This window comes from Nicotiana tabacum, chromosome 18 (assembly GCF_000715075.1).
Source record: "Nicotiana tabacum cultivar K326 chromosome 18, ASM71507v2, whole genome shotgun sequence".
NCBI lineage: Eukaryota > Viridiplantae > Streptophyta > Magnoliopsida > Solanales > Solanaceae > Nicotiana > Nicotiana tabacum.
In genome coordinates, this window is record NC_134097.1 from 22,577,803 (window position 1) to 22,593,615 (window position 15,813).

The window sequence follows — 15,813 nt, forward strand, 5'->3', positions numbered from 1 at the left end:
TCAAAAGCAATTGCATATTTGAGTTCGGGGGTGAATGAATAATCGAGTTTTTGTTCGAACTTCGAGTTTTGACCAAGCGGGCCCGAGGTCGATTTTTGACTTTTTAGGGAAAATATTAGGAAATCTATATTTATGCATTAGAATTGGTTTATTTAGCATTTATTGATATTATCAAGTAAATTATGATTACATACGAGCGGATTGGTGGTGGAATCGAGAGGTAAAGCGGTGATTGAGTGTTGAATTACCCGTTGGCTTGAGGTAAGTGTTTGGTCTAACCTTGACTTGAGGGAATAGGAATCCCCGACTTATTTGATATATGAAATTCTATGTGTGTGGCGTATAGGTGTGGTGACGAGTACCTATGAGCCACCAAATTACCATGTTTAGCTGTTTCCCTTCCCCGTTTCCTATTGTACCATTTCTTGTCTTAATTACTACCTGCTTATAATTGTTTCCATGCCTTAATTACTACTTGCTCCTAAATGCTTCTAAGCCTAACTGGTTCATATTAATTGTTGCCCTCCTTATTGAAGTATCTAATTGTTTCATGGGTTCGGTTTATTACACCGTTGGTTTGTATTGGCTTGTTGAGGCCTTATGGTACACCTTGATTGGTCTCGCTGAGTAGTTTACATTGGTGAAGCTGTATAATCGTAGTGATATTCTGTCGTGTGAATTGAGGTACAAGTACATTGGAGAATTTGATTTAATCTGTGAAATACTTGTCTTTATTTTTGTGATTGGTATTGATTTATATACTGGGATCGGGTTGCACGCCGCAACAAGGAGTAATAAGGGAGGACATGTGGGATCGGGTTGCGCGCCGCAACAGGAGGAATAAGGGTGATAAGTGGACATGTGGGATCTGGTTACACGCCGCAACAAGGAGGAATAAGGGTGAATTGTGATACTGTTGTTGTTGTCTATATAATGGGATCGGGATGTGTGCCGCATCAATTGTTATTATGTGTTCATATCTGTGGAGGTCCATTATTGTGACATTGAAACGCCATTAAGGATTAGTTATAGGTGAAAACTAGTAGAACAATGGGTTCCAGATTTATTTAATGCCAGTTATTGCTTTATTACATTGTGTATTTCCTTTTTGTTTAGAATAAACTGTTGTAGGTTGTATATGTTGTATGCCCCGCCGTAGCTTCATCACTACTTCGTCGAGGTTAGGCTCGACACTTACCAGTACATGGGGTCGGTTGTATTGATACTACACTATGCACTTCCTATACAGATTACGAAGCTAGTGGCTGACCAGAGTTCGAGGTTGCTGCCTTTAGTCCATAAGAGACCCGATGTAGTCCTGCAGACGTCCGCAGGCCCTGGCATCCCCTTCTATTCTAGTTTATTTCTTTTTTATCTATTTCTGAGATAGATGTGTATTCCTTCTTTCAGACTATTATTTGTAGTATTTGTAGATGGTCTGTGAGATTGTAACATCAGTTCTGGGTGGAATTTTATTATGGTTTCGTAGTTGTATTAAGATAATCTTTTAAATTGTGACTTCCGCATTTATTTCCGCTAATTTACTGTTGTTAAGCTTAAATTGCTAAAAGATAAAATGGAAAGGTGATCTAATATGAAACGTTGGCTTGACTAGCTAGTACAATGTTAGGCGCCATCACGGTCCCGAAGGTGGAAAAATTCGGGTCGTGACAAGTTGGTATCATAGCTCTAAGTTGCTTAGGTCTCACAATTCACGGACAAACATGGTAGAGTCTGAGGGATCGGTAAGGAGATGTCTGTGCTTATCCTCCAGAGGCTACACAGTTAGGAACAGTTTCACTTCTATTCATCTCTGTCGTGCGGTTTGATCTCTCAATGCTAATTGAACTCTATACTTTGTTCTTTCGCAGATGGCAAGAACGCGTACTGCTTCATCAACTGATCAGCAGCCCGAGCCCCCAGTAGCAGCTCCTACGATGGGTCGAGGCCGAGGCAGAGGTAGGGCTTAGCCCAGAGCTCGAGAAGCAGCACCTATGGCGGTGCCTCAGGTAGAGTTTAAGGATGAGGTTTCGACCCAGACAGTCCCAATAACGCCAACTCAGGTCCTAGAGGGGTTCATCGCCATCCCGGTACTCCAAGATGCTCTTGTTTGTCTAGTGGGCCCTATAGAGAGTGTTACTCAGGCAGGCATACTTCCTGTAGCACCAACCGTCTCTCAATATGGGGGAGGAGCACAGACTCCCGCTACTCACACTCCGGAGCAAATGACTCCCCAGTTTCAGACTCCAGCAGCTCAGCCAGTTGGGGTAGTTCTGTCGGGTATTGTAGCACAGACCGGCGATGGAGCAGCTATGTCTACAGATGCTTTGTGGAGGTTGGACAGGTTCACCAAGCTTATCACTACTACCTATGGCGGTGCATCTTCAGAGGATCCCCATGACTATTTGGACAGTTGCCACGAGGTTCTTAGGAACATGGGGATAGTGGAGATTAATGGGGTCGACTTCGCTGCTTTTCGCTTATCAGGTTCCGCCAAAAAATGGTGGAGGGATTATTGTTTGGCTAGACCAGCTAGGTCGCCTGCTTTGACTTAGGATCAGTTTTCTCAGCTATTTCTAGAGAAGTTTCTCCCTATCACCCAGAGGGAGGATTATCGGAGGCAGTTTGAGCGTCTCCAGCAGGGTTCTATGACCGTCACTCAGTATGAGACCAGATTTATTGACTTGGCCCGCCATACTCTTCTTATACTTCCACCGAGAGGGAGAGGGTGGGGAGGTTTATTGAGGGACTCCCTCAGCCTATTAGATTGCAGATGGCTAAGGAGACCGGGAGCGAGATTTCTTTCAAAGATGCGACTAATGTGACCCGGCGAGTTGAGGAAGTTCTATCTTAGGGGAGTGGTCAAGGGTCTGACAAGAGGCCTCGTCATTCGGGTAGGTTCAGTGGTGCCTCATCTGGGGGCAGGGATTTTTTTGGTAAGGGCCATCATCCCAGGTCGTTTCACTCAGCACTTCAGGCATCTCATGGAGCTTCAAGGGGTCGTGGTCCTTATGTACCTCCTTCCGGATAGCCAGCTCATAGTGTTCCACCAGCTCCTATCAGAGCACCTCCTCTTTAGAGCTATTATCGTGGTCAGCCGACCTGCTAGTATCAGTCTCAGTTTCCTTAGTCGCAGTATTCAGGTGGATGTTTTGAGTGCGGTGAGTATTGGTCATATCCCGATGGCTTGTCTGAAATTAGTGGGTGTTCAGTCGCAGTAGTAGAGTTCTCATGCCATGATTCCTCCACCACCCACCTAGCCAGCTAGAGGTAGGGGTCAGGGAGCCATAGTTAGGGGTCAGCTCGCTAGAGGTGGAGGTTAGGCCGTTAGAGGTGGAGGCCAGGCCGCTAGAGGTGGAGGCCAGCCAACAGGAGGACGTCCCAAAGATATAGTTCAGGGTGGTAGGGCCCAGCCCCAATGTTATGCTTTCCCAGCTAGGCCTGAGGTTGAGTCCTCCGATGTTGTTATTACAGGTACTGTTTCGGTTTTTAGTAGAGATGTTTCAGTTCTGTTTGGTCCAGGGTCTACATACTTCTATGTGTCTTCTTATTTTGCTTCATATTTGGTTGTGCCTCATGATTCTTTGAGTGCTCCCGTATATGTGTCCATGCTGGTGGGAGATTCTATTGTTATAGATCGTGTCTATAGCTCATGTGTGGTTAATATTGGGGGTCTTGAGACCCGTGTAGACCTCCTACTCCTCGATATGGTTGATTTCGATGTTATTTTGGGGATGGATTGGTTGTCGCCTTATCATGCCATATTGGATTAACACGCTAAGACCGTGACCTTAGCCTTGCCGGGTTTGCCTCGATTGGAGTGGAGAGAGACTCCTAGTCATTCTATCAGTAGGGCTGTTTCTTATATGAGGGCTCGGCGTATGGTTGAAAAGGGGTGTTTGGCTTACTTGGAAAATGTTCATGATTCTAGTGCTGAGGTTCCTTCTATGGATTCTGTGCCAGTTGTTCGTGAGTTTCTGAAAGTATTTCCTACAGACCTGCCGGGGATGCCACCCGATAGGGATATTAACTTTTGCAATAATTTGGCTCCAAGCACTCAGCCCATTTCTATTCCGCCATATCATATGGCCTCGCCAGAGTTGAAAGAATTGAAGAAGCAACTGCAAGACTTTCTTGATAAGGGCTTTATTAGACCTAGTGTCTCGCCCTGGGGTGCGCCGGTGTTGTTTGTTAAGAAGAAACATGGGTCAATGAGGATATGTATAGATTATCGGCAGTTGAACAAGGTCACCATCAATAATAAGTATCCATTGTTGAGGATTGATAATTTGTTTGATTAGCTTCATGGTGCCAAAGTGTTATCGAAGATTGATTTAAGATATGACTACCATCAGTTCAGGACTAGGGCATTCAATGTCCCTAAGACGGCTTTTTGCACTCGGTACGGACATTATGAGTTCTTAGTGATGTCATTTGGGTTGACAAATGCCCCAACAACTTTCATGGATTTGATGAACCGGGTGTTCAAGCCTTACCTGGATTCCTTCGTGATTATCTTCATTGATGATATTTTGATCTATTCCCATAGCCGAGAGGAGCATGAGCAGCATCTTTGAGTCATTCTTCAGACTTTGAGAGACAGTCAGTTGTATGCTAAGTTTTTGAAGTGTGAGTTTTGGCTGATTTCAGTTGCCTTCTTGGGTCACGTTGTATCAGCAGAGGGTATTCAGGTGGATCCGAAGAAGATAGAGGCAGTCAAGGACTGTCCTAGACCCACATTAGCCACAGAGATCCGGAGTTTCTTGGGTTTGGCGGGTTATTACCGTCAGTTTATGGAGGAGTTTTCGTCTGTAGCAACCCCGATGACCAGGTTGACCTAGAAGGCTACCTAGTTCAGGTGGTCAGATGAGTGTGACGCGAGATTTCAGAAGCTCAAGACAGTTTTGACTACGACACCAGTGTTGGTGTTGCCCACAGGTTCATGGCCATATATATAGTATATTGTGACGCATCTCGTATTGGACTTTGTGAGATGTTGATGCAGAATGGCAAGCTTATTACATATGCTTCGCGACAGTTAAAGATTCACGAAAAGAATTATCCAGTTCATGATTTGGAGTTAGCAATCATTTCTCACGTGCTAAATATTTGGAGGCACTATTTATATGGCGTGTCGTGTGAGGTGATCACGAGTCACAAGAGTTTGCAGTATTTGTTCAAGTAGAAAGAGCTAAATTTGAGGCAGAGGAGGTGGTTTGAGCTATTGAAAGACTATGATATCACCATCTTGTATCATCCGGGGAAGGCCAATGTAGTGGCCAATTCTTTGAGTAGGAAGTCAGCCAGTATGGGCAGCCTTGCGTATATTCCAGTTGGTGAGAGACCACTTGCTTTGGATGTTCAGGCTTTAGCCAATCAGTTTGTGAGGTTGGATGTTTCTCAACCTAGCCGTGTGTTAGCTTTCACAGTCGCTCGGTCGTCATTATTTGAGTTTATTAGGGATCGACAGTATGATGATCCTCATTTGCTTGTCCTTAGGGACACAGTGTAGCACGGTGGTGCCAAGCAGGTTACAGTTAGAGATGATAGAGTTTTGAGGATGCAGGGTCGAGTTTATGTGCCTAATATGGATGGACTTCATGAGTTGATTCTAGAGGAGGCCCATAGTTCCCGGTATTCTATTCATCCGGGCGTCGCTAATATGTATTAGGATTTGCGGCAACATTATTGGTGGAGGAGGGTGAAGAAGGATATTGTTGCATATGTAGCTAGGTGTTTAAATTGCCAGCAGGTAAAGTACGAGCATCAGAGACCTGTTAGTTTGCTTCAGAAGATTGAGATTCTTGAGTGGAAGTGGGAACGCATCACTACGGACTTCGTTGTTGGACTCTCACAGACTCAGAGGAAGTTCTATGCAGCATGGATTATTGTTGATAGGCTGACCAAGTCAGTGCATTTCATTCCTGTGGTAGTCTTATATTCTTCAGAGAGGTTAGCTGAAATCTATATCCGGGAGATTATTCGTCTTCATGGTGTGTCCGTGTCTATCATTTCTAACCAGGGTACGCAATTCAACTCGCACTTCTGGAGGGCAGTACAACGTGAGTTGGGTACACGGGTCGAGCTGAGCACAACATTTCATCCTCAGACGAATGGGCAGTTCGACCATACTATTCAAATTTTGGAGGATATGCTCCAAGCATATGTTATTGACTTTGGAGGTTCGTGGGATCAGTTCCTGCCATTAGCGGAGTTTGCCTACAACAACAACTATCAGTCGAGCATCCAGATGGCTCCATATGAGGCATTATATGGTAGATGATGTCGATCATTAGTTGGGTGCTTTGAGCCGAGAGAGGCTCGGTTGTTGGGTATAGATTTAGTTCAGGATGCCTTGGACAAGGTTAAGATCATTCGGGATAGGCTACGTTCAGCCTAGTCCAGGAAAAAGAGTTATGCTGACCATAAGGTTTGTGATATGGCATTCATGGTCGGAGAGCGAGTGTTGCTTCGGGTGTCGCCCATAAAGGGCGTAATGAGATTTGGGAAGAAGGGTAAGCTAAGCCCTAGGTTCATTGGTCCTTTTGAGATTCTTGATCGAGCGGGAGAGGTGGCTTACAGACTTGTGTTGCCACCGAGTTTATCAGTTGTGCATCCAGTGTTCCATGTATTCATGCTTTGGAAGTATCACGGCGATCCATCCTACGTGTTAGACTTCAACACTGTCCAGTTGGACAAGGACTTGACCTATGAGGAAGAGGCGGTAGCTATTCTAGACTGGCAAGTTCGTTAGTTGAGATTGAAGAATTTTCCTTTAGTTCATGTGTAGTGGAGAGGTCAACCTGTTGAGGCAGTGACCTGGCAATCCGAATCCGATATGCGGAGCCGATATCCCTATGTTTTCACCGACTCAGGTACTTTTCTATGTTCGTTCAAGGACAAACGGTTATTTTAGAGGTGGAGAATGTGATGACCCAAAAGGTCATCTCTTGTTTTAGAAGTCAAATCTGTGTTTCGAGACCTTAAAACCCTCCTTTTGTCTCACCTCGATTTACATGCGCAGTCCGGGCACGTTTTCGGAAAGCTTTTATGTGAAATTTAAGAGAAATATTGAATCTAACCTTTAAAATTGATTAAAATTTACTTCGGTCAATATTTTTGGTAAACGGACTCGGACCCGTGATTTGATGGTCTCGTAAGGTCCGTAGTAAAATATGGGATTTGGGCGTATGCCCAGAATCGAATTCCGAGGTCCCTAGCTCGAGAAAAGAATTTTTAAAGAAAATTGTTTGCTCGAAAATATAAGGACTTTTGGAAATGAAATGGTGTATGATCTTGATGGTATCGGGCCCGTATTTTGGTTCTGGAGCCCGGTACATTTAAAATGATAATTTAGTCAAATCTGTGAAATTTGGTAAGAATCGGAGTTGATTTGATATAAATCGGACCCTTGGTTGAGAAAATAGAAATTTGAACTATCTTGTGAAATTCATGAGTTTTGGTGTTAAATTCGTTGTTTAAGAAGTTATTTTGGCAATTTGATCACATGAACAAGTTTGTATGATATTTTTAGACTTGTGTGCATGTTTGGTTTGGAACCCCGAGGGCTCGGGTGAGTTTTGGATAGGCTACGAAGTGTTTTGGACTTAGGAAAAATTGTTGCAGGTTTCAGTTCTGGTATTGGCCTTTGATCTCGCAATTGCGAGATCAGGGTTCGTAATTGCAAGGTCTGTTAGTGTGGCAATTGCGAGCAACTCATAGCAATTGCGAAGTACAAACTGGGAGGGGACTGATCGCATTTGCGATCTTTTGGCCGCAATTAAGGAGGTTGGGGTTCGCAATTGCGAACATTCCTTCGCAATTGCGAAGGCAGCAGTGGTGTGATGGTTCTCGTATTTGCGATGTTCCTTCGCATTTGCGAGCTTCGCAATTGCAAAGCTCCTATCGCAAATGCGACATCTGCTGCCTGTTACATTGGCTTGAGGCCTTATGGTACACCTTGATTGGTCTCGCTGAGTAGTTTACATTGGTTAAGTTGCATAATCGTGGTGATATTCCGTCGTGTGAATTGAGGTACAAGTACATTGGAGGATTTGACTTAATATGTGAAATACTTGTCTTTATTTTTGTGATTAGTGTTGATTTATATATTGGGATTGGGTTGCACGCCACAACGATATTATCCGGTGGGATCGGGTTGCACGCCGTAATAAGGACTAATAAGGGAGGACAGGTGGGATCGGGTTGGAATAAAGGTGATATATGTTGAGGAGTAATAAGGGTAGACAGGTGGGATCGGGTTGCACGACGCAACAAGGAGGAATAAGGGTGAATTGTGATACTGTTGTTGTCTATATGATAGGATCAGGATGCGTGCCGCATCAGTTGTTATTATGTGTTCATAGCTGTGGAAGTTTGTTATTGTGACGTTGAAACACCCTTAAGAATTGGTTATAGTTGAAAAGTAGTAGAACAGTGGGTTCCGGATTTATTTAATGCCAGTTATTGCTTTATTACATTATGTATTTCCTTTTTGTTCAGAATAAACTGCTGCAGGTTGTATATGTTGTATGCCCCGCCGTAGCCTCGTCACTACTTCGTTGAGGTTAGGCTCGGCACTTACCAGTACATGGGGTCGGTTGTACTGATACTACACTTTGCACTTCATGTGCAGATTACAGAGCTAGTGGCTGACCAGAGTTTGAGGTTGCTACCTTCAGTCCATAGGAGATCCGAGGTAGTCCTGCAGACGTTCGCAGGCCCTAGCGTCCCCTTCTATTCTAGTTTATTTATGTTTTATCTATTTCCAAGACAGATGTGTATTCCTTCTTTCAGACTATTATTTGTAGTATTCGTAGATGGTCCATGAGATTGTGAGACCAGTTCTGCGTAGAATTTTATTATGGTTTCATAGTTGTATTAAGATAATCTTTTAAACTGTGTACTTCCGCATTTATTTCCACTAATTTGTTGTTGTGAAGCTTAAATTGCTAAAAGATAAAATGGAAAGGTGATGTAATCTGAAACATTGGCTTGCCTATCTAGTACAATGTTAGGCATCATCACGGTACCGAATGTGAGAAAATTCGGGTCGTGACACGGAGAGATTACACTCAAGGTGGCCCGGATATCGGAGAGATTACTCTCAAGGTGCAAAGGTTCATACATCATATTGAAGTAGAAGTCCATGGCAACAAATAGATGGACAAACTCTCAACATCCTATGAGAGGACAAATCCATGACAGCATATAGAAGGACAAACCCATAAAGAGCCAACTTAAGGTGCAAAGGGACTTAAATGTCCATCTTAAGATTAGAAAGTTATAGTTCCTTTTAAGGACAAACCCACGAAGAGGACAACTTAAGGTGCAAAGGGACTTAAATGTCTACCTTGAGATTGGAAAATTAGAAAGCTTCAACTGTAAGACTTGGTGGACTTGACGACATAGACTTGAATACTTGGCAAACTTTGAAGATTTGGCGAACTTTGCAGACTTCAACTTTGAAGAGTGGTGGACTTTTAAACTTCAACTTAAAGAATTAGTAGACTTGAAGACTTGGAGGGCTTAAATAATTCAACTTGGAGACCAACGAATTTAAGGACTTCAACTTGAAGATTTGGAGGGTTTAAATAATCCAACTTGAAGACCAGCGGACTTAAAGATTTGGCGAACATGAAGACATGGTGAATCTTCGGGATTCAATGCAAATACTCAGTAGCCTTCTAAAGACTATAATCATTCCATTAAAGATACCAATTTACCATAGAGGCTTTCTCCATTTAAATCAAATGGGATCCCAAGTTCAATAGAAGAATGGTATCGCAGCTCGATTTTCAAGTGTTGATTAAATGGATTACATGACTTAAAGATTTGGCGAACATGAAGACATAGTGAATCTTTGGGCTTCAATACAAATACTTAGTAGCCTCCTAAAAGTGTATAATTATTCCATTGAAGATACCAATTTACCATAGAGGTTTGCCCCCTTTAAATCAAATGGGTACCAAAGTTCAATAGAAGAATGGTATCTCAGCTCGATTTTCAAGTGCTGGTTAAATGGATTAAATTTCATCATACTTCATTCAAACCATGATTGGGGCACTACGTATTTGAACTTATGCGACTGAACTTAGAATGAAACTCTAAGTTGCCTATGTACCTCAGCGAAGAGGATCAAGTCATACCGTAGTTCAGAATAAGTGATTTTTTTTATATCCTAACTTTTTCCTAGGCCGCCTCTTTCGAGGTTTTCAACCTAGTGGACTTTTTTTATGTCCTAACTCTTGACTTGACTGCCTCTTTCGAGGTTTTCAACCTAGCAAACTTTTTTTTGTGGGCCGTACACAGTTTAGACTCATGTGGACCAGGAGTGTAGGAACATGCAGTTTAGGCTCGTACGTCAAGGAGCGTTGCAACTTCAAGGATAATACTTCTTCAAAACTTGCCATTGATAGGGCCGATTCTCATGCCATCTGCATCAACCAGTAAGCCCCACTTGAATAAGCTTCTTGCACGATATATGGCCCATCCCATTTTGAAGTGAACTTCCCTACAAGTTTATGGGAAGTAATAATGGGTCTTCGTATGGCAAGGACTTGATCTCCTGCTTGAAAGGATCTTGGGCGAACTCTTTTGTTGAAGGCGCGAGACAATCGAGTTTGATAACATTCAAGATTCTGTTGATCTTCCAACCTCTTCTCATCAAGAGCCTCCAACTCTACTAATCGAAGTCGAGAATTTTCTTCATTGGTGATTCCTTCTTGAATAGCTAATCGTAATGAAGGTAGTTGACGCTGAGTGGCAAGACGGCTTCGACTCTATAAAAGAGTGAATAAAGGGTCGCTTGTGTTGGCATGTAGTGAGTTGTACTATATGCCCACAGAGCTTTTTCCATACAGTCATGCCAATCTCGTTTTGATTTAGAGATGACTTTCTTTAACAAGTTGCATAGAGTCTTATTGAATGCCTCAACTAGACCATTGGCAGCAACATTATACATATAAGAGTTATGTTGCTTGAAGCCAAAGAGATCACAAATTTTGTTTATCAACCTATTGTCGAATGGCTTGCCATTATCCGTTATTATGTAACGAGGAATGCCAAAGCGGTAGATTATGTTTGCCCCAGATGAAATGACAACATTTTCCTTATTTACTTCCTTAAGAGCAACAACTTTAGCCTATTTTGAGAAGTAGCCAGTTGCAACCAAGATGTATAGGTGCTCACCAGAGGACTTTGGCAGTGGTCTAACAATTCCTAAGTGTCAGATGGCCAAGATACAACAGTCGGGTGCAACACTTTAGGAGGCTGATGAATAAAATTAGCATGGAATTGGCAAGCCTTGTATCTTCGAGCGTAGTCCAAGCAATCTTTTACCATCGTTGGCCAATAATATCCCATTCTTTTTATATGGAAATGGAGCTTTGTTCCAAATTGGTGTGACCAACATACCTCAAAATGTGCTTATTGCAAAGTTTGTAGTGTTTCATTTTCCCCTAAGCATCGCATGAGTACTCCCTTGAATGACCTTTTATATAGAGTAACTTTGTAGTAAGGAAGCGAGGTGCACAATGATAGATTTCAGTCATTCTCATTGGATTTTTTGGAAGTATCCTATAGCTCAAGTAATCGATAATGGGTTGTCGCCATTCTTCCTTATCAGTTTCAGAAACAACGACAAGACGCTCGAGTTCATTTTCTTCACTTTCAACCTCATTAGGTGGGGGTACTACCCATTTTTGGCAGATAGTAACTTGCGCTTGATCAGGCAGGGTTAATGATGAAGCTAGGGCAGCTAAAACATCAACCTTTTTGTTTTCTTTCCTAGGCACATGTTGAATAGTCACATCACCGACCCACCCCATTAATTTTTTAGTATAATCATGATATAGGTGTAGTTCAGGTTTCTTGACATCGTAACTACCTAAAAGCTGGTTGATCGCTAACTGAGAGTCACCAAAGACTTGCAATTGCAACTGCTTTATTTCGATAGTCATTTCAAGCCCATGTATTAATGTTTGATACTCAACAACGTTGTTAGAACAGAGCCGAGTCAAAGTAAAAGTGTGGGGCATAAATTCTCCTTGAGAAGTGACAAATACTATGCCAGCACCAGCTCCTCCGCGATGTGCAGCACCATCAAAGTACATCTTTCATAGAGGTTGAACTTCAATGACTATTACATCCTCATTAGGTAGTTCATCAGTTAGCCCCCAATCATCAGGTATAGAATGGTTTGCCAAGAAGTTTGCTAACATTTGTCCTTTTATAGCCTTTTAAGGGATGTACACAATTTCAAATTGTTGAAGCTGGAGGTACCACCTATCTAGTCGATCACTAAGGATAGGCTTTGACATCATAAACTTTATGGGATTCGCTCTAGAAACAAGACGAATGACATAAGCTTCAAAGCAGTGCTTCAACTTTTTGATTGAGAAGACTAGCGCCAAACATAACTTTTCAATCGCGAATAATTCAGCTCATTTGGTGTCATCATACTGCTCAAGTAGTAAAGGGATTTTTTCCCTTCACTATTTTCTTGGGCAAACAGCGCTCCAGCTGACCTTTCCTGTGCCGAAATATATAATATCAATGGCTTTCTAGGTATAGGGGCTGCCAAAATTGAAGGCTTCATCAAGTAAGTTTTAATACTTTCAAAGGAATTGCTAAAAGCTTGGTCCCACTTGAAAGGAACACCTTTATTCATGAGATGACTGAATGGTTGGCACCTCCCAGCTAGGTTTGAGATAAATCTCCTAAGGTATGCTAACATTCCTTGCAGACTTTTCAATTCATGAATATCCTGAGGCTCAGGCATTTTCAAAATGGCATCCACTTTGGCTTGATCGACTTTGATCCCTCGATGTCAGACAATGAAAGCCAGAAACTTTCCAGAAGTAAATCCAAAGTCACATTTCAATGGATTCATCCTAAGTTGGTACCTCCGGAGCAACTCAAACACCATTCTCAAGTCTTTCAAGTGGTCGCTCATCTTTCTTGATTTTACTACCAAGTCATCAACTTAACATTCGACATTCTTGTGGAGATTGTCATAAAAAATATTCTGCATAGCCCTTTGATAAGTAGCACCAGTGTTCTTCAAGCCAAAAGGTATTACTTTGTCGCAATAAATACTCTTTGGGGTACATAATGCAGTAAGATCTTCATCTTTTGGCACCATACAAATTGGTTATAGCCCGAAGAACCATCCATGAATGACATTGCCTCATACCCAGTGGTAGCGTCAATCATAAGCTCTGGAATAGGAAGTGGAAATTCATCCTTAGGGCATGCATTGTTGAGATCCCTAAAGTCAACACACACTCGATTTTTTCTATTCTTCCTTCTTAGGGGAAAAATACTTGAAACCCATGGTGGATATTTAACTTCACGGATGAAGGCAACTTCAATGAGTTTGTTAACTTCACTTTCAATCAAAGGAACCAAATCCGTCCTAAAGCACATTTGGGCTTGCTTAACAAGACGAGCGTCATTCTTGACTGCAAAGTGATGGACTACTACTTTAAGCTTCAAACCAGGCATCTCTTTGTAACTCAAAGCAAATATATCCTTAAACTCCTTGAGTAACTCAATATAAGTGTTTTCTTAATCAACTTCTAGTAAAGAACTTAGGTAAGCGGGCCTTGGTTCTTCATCAGTGCCAAGGTTAACTTCTTTCAATGCATAAACTGTTGTCTTCACTCCGTCTTCAAGTTCAGGCGGAGCATCTTTCACATATTCATCTTCTTGAGGGTCCACTTCGTTGAAGGATGTGTGATAACATGGTGAAATGTCCTCGAATTTCTTGTCATCCTCTATTATAAATGAAAAACCATGCTTGCTTTGTGCAGTAACATGATACGAAGAACCCACGCTTTCTTCGTCTTCTTCACATTCCCTAGTGTAGACCACAATATATGGTTTTACCTTCAGTATTTCTTTACATGAAACCACAAGTTTCATTTGTCGCCTCGTTCTAAAAGGAACCAGACTTTTGAAATCCTTAGAGATCTGCTAGATTCTGGGCGAAACGGGTGTTTTTATGCTTTGATAATTTCTTCAGAACTTGTTACCCTTCTTTATTGTACCCAATCTCTCAACTAAGGAAGTCCTCACAATTGATTTTCTAAGTCGATCAATAGCAAATTTCTAAGCCAATCAGCAACAATATCCTTCCAAATATACCGCAATCAGATCCGATAGTACCCATTCTAGGTACGATGACTTTATCCCATCTAACATATTCACTCTAGTGACATGACACATCAATACATCCTAAAGCCACAACCCGTACAACCCGTGCACCAAATAGCAACATTCCAAATGTACTCAATCCTGAAATGCCTCAAACGAGAGAACTGTCCCGCCAGCTTAAGAAGTACCATCACAATGCATGCAAAGAGCCTAGCACACACCGTAGAACCAAACACACACGAATCCAACACAAAGGATCATATCTAAACATAACTTCGCTGCACTGTGTGATCCCATCCAAACATTACTAATATCATGTTTTGTCAAGCTTATGAGAGGTCAAAGTAAGGGTGTCTAACGGACCGGGTTTGACCCGTAACCGGACCGGCCCAGACCGGAAAAAATTGGAACCGGCCCGGCCCGGTACATAGGGGTCAGGTGTGGCTGGGTAGGAGGGGTAGAGGGGGTTGGTCCGTTTATTTTTTTTTAACGGTTAACTGGACCGGTCAAACCCGGTCCACGTGAACAGTACCGTGTACCGGTTTAACCGGCCCGGACCGGACCGGTACAACGGCTAAATATTTTTATGTTTTTGTTTTTTTAAATTTTTTGAAATTTGTGGGGCCCATTAACCATTGGCAACGGTCACCCCTGGCAGAGATCCGTTGCTTAACACCCTTAATTGCATTAATAGCCTCTTTTTTCTTTAAAATTTAACCCGTTTTCAATTTACAAAATTAACCTTCTCTAAAACTATAAATACCCCCTTCCTCTTCCTCATTTCTTTACTCATCTCTCAATTCTCATTTCTCAATTTCAATTCACAAATCTCAATTCAAGTTAAATCATGCCTCGTACTTCTAGAGTGCGCTCGTATGTTTGGCAACACTTTGAGGTGGTAGAAGAAAATGAAGAAGGTTAGAAAGTAAAGTGCAAGAACTGTGGTCAAGTCTTAAATCTTTGTTCAGGGTCTGTCACAGGTAGTTTAAGGAGGCATATAAAGTATTGTCTTGAGCGTCCTCCGGAAATTCGTATTTAAGATTTTAAGACAATTTGTGTTATTTTAAAATTATTAGACGTATTTATGCTTAATGTTTTAGTTTGTTAGATTAATATGAAGTATTATTAATTTATTATGCATGAAAATTTAGTTTTACTATTTTTTTGTTAATTTACTTTTTAAATGCAAACTTTAATTTTGTAATTTTGAAATAAATGTAGCACTTATAATTTATAAGTGCAATTTTTTCCCATCTTCCTTGTATTCTTTATGTTAATACTTTGTATTAATATAACTTACAATAGTTATACAAAATACAAAAAAAATATTAAAAAATACACTAAAACCGGCCCGGCCCGGCCCCTCAACCCGTAACCCTTACGGTTCAATTTTTACCCGGATAAACCCGAACCCGTTAAATCCGGAAAGACCCAACCCGTAACCGGCCCGGACCATAACCCGTACGGGCCCAAAAATCCCAACCCAGCCCGACCCACCCGTTTAACACCCTTAGGTCAAAGGTATATTCTTTTGAATAAAAGTGCTTATTTTTTAGAGTTAAAATATTTAGCCAATCTTCTAGGAGAAACATAAGTGCTTTCGTAATTCATGGAGAAATAGAAATTGTTTTTAAAATGCTAAAAAATTATAGCTTC